Source organism: Silene latifolia, chromosome X, assembly GCF_048544455.1.
Source record: "Silene latifolia isolate original U9 population chromosome X, ASM4854445v1, whole genome shotgun sequence".
NCBI classification, from domain to species: Eukaryota; Viridiplantae; Streptophyta; class Magnoliopsida; order Caryophyllales; family Caryophyllaceae; genus Silene; species Silene latifolia.
Window position 1 is genome coordinate 238,402,301 of NC_133537.1, and position 1,984 is coordinate 238,404,284.

Below are 1,984 nucleotides of genomic sequence, written 5' to 3' on the forward strand. Positions count from 1 at the left end.
TGAATCCGCCCGTCTTCTGAGACAGCGCCAACCAGTTACGTGGCGGGGGTCCTGGACGGGCGTGCAGGCCTCGGAACGGGCGTCTTCTGCTCCTTTTCTTCTTTTTCTTTCTTTTCTTTGCACGATCATACCCTCTCATCAATTTGCTATTCCTCCTTATCTTTTTCTGAAATTTGCTCAATGAAGGTGTAAGATGACTCTCTCTCTCTCACTACTCTCATGCAAGAAATCAAATGCAAGTGCAAGAATGTACAATATTATACATAGTAAAGGGGTCCAAGAAATATCATACAAATGGTGGTTTAAGATAAGACTCCACCAAACTAGTTTAAATTGTTGGAATTCTTATCTATAGAGCTCAAGGGTCTTAACAAGAGATCAAAAGCTTGTGAACAACCTCAAAATAGACACAAGTATGGGTTACTCCATTTGAACATGAAATTTGGCCAAGGAAGCTTGTAAAATGTTCTTTTTCTTGCTTTGTCCTTGGCACTAGAGCTTTCCCAATGTTTCCAATAAACAACCCCATGATTCTTGTCAATACTAGGCATGAAGTATGGTTCATTTTCATCCGTAGACTTCCACTCACCAACTTCTTTTTCAATTCCGGTGATGATGATAACATTTTGATTTTTCAATCCTTCCGAGGTGGGAGGAGAATTCTCATGGCATTGATGATCGGATACCTTAGGAAATGATGTTGTGGGTGCCAAATTTCCACAAGTAGCTTCACGAGCGAGCTTCTCCTTGAGCTTTTTCACCAAGTAGCTTTTGTATGATACCTTGGCCTTTTGGAGAAGGTCCACCATATCCTCTTCAACAATCATTGGTTCCATGATAGGTGTCAAGTAGTCTTCATGAGGAATAGGGGAAGGACGTTCTTCTTCATGATAGGGTATCTGAAATGTCTCGAGGATAGGCTTCTCAAGCAAGGTAATATTACGAGTCCATCCTTTGGGCTCATCATCATTGTTGCTATCTTCATATGAATCATAAATGGGGGCTTCATTTAACTTTTTCTCCAATGTCTCAACATTCACTTCAAAGGACACACCCTCATACTCACAAAGGCTAAGAGTATTTGGCTTACTCAACCTCTTGTCTTCCTCATCGAACACCGCACTTTCATACTCACAAGAGCTCAATGAGGTTGGCTCTTCCCACTTCTCATCAAAGGTAACTCCTTCAAACTCACATTCATGGTCAATGTCTAAAGAGTGGTGAGGGGTAGTTAGTTGGGTTTCTTTTATTTGGGCAATTTGAATTTCCAACTCCTCACCTTGAGTAACAATGCCTTGAAGAACAATGTCCCTTCTTTGGCTCTCTTCTAGTATTTGTTTGAAGAAGTTTAGATGACCTCCCATCATTTGGAGAATCACATTTTGAATGGGCTCGTCTTCTTGTTGTGGGTAAGTGTGAAAGTGGTTGTATTGTGGCATTTGGAATTGGTTGCAAAGTGAGTTTTGGGTGGGTGGTTGTTGTTGATATTGGATGTGGTGGTTTTGGTGGGAAAAGTTGGGGTAGTAGTTAGGATTTTCATTGTACAAATAGTAAGGTAGGTTTGTGTTGACTTGCTCCTCAAACTCCCCATACCCATAGTCATACTCAAAAGATCCACCACATACTCCATATATATGACAAGTCTTGAGCCATCATAGCTAAGACAAGGAAACAACTACAAGCATGGAAACTACACAAAAACGGTAAGAACAATCCTTGAGGAACAAGTTCCTCAAGGTGAAAGCAAAATCAAAATAGACAAACAAGTAAGAACTTAATCACATAGCACCATCCCCGGCAACGGCGCCATTTTGATGAGGTGCGATGTCGTCGGGTCACATCCAATCAAACACATTTATATTTCTCAACAAACTACTAGTTAGTGGTAAGTCGAGGTCGATCCATGGGACGGTGTGCTTTGGGTTCTAAGTCTATCTATCTTAATTTATGCTAGTGTCAGAATTTGGTTGGGTTTGTAGTTGTG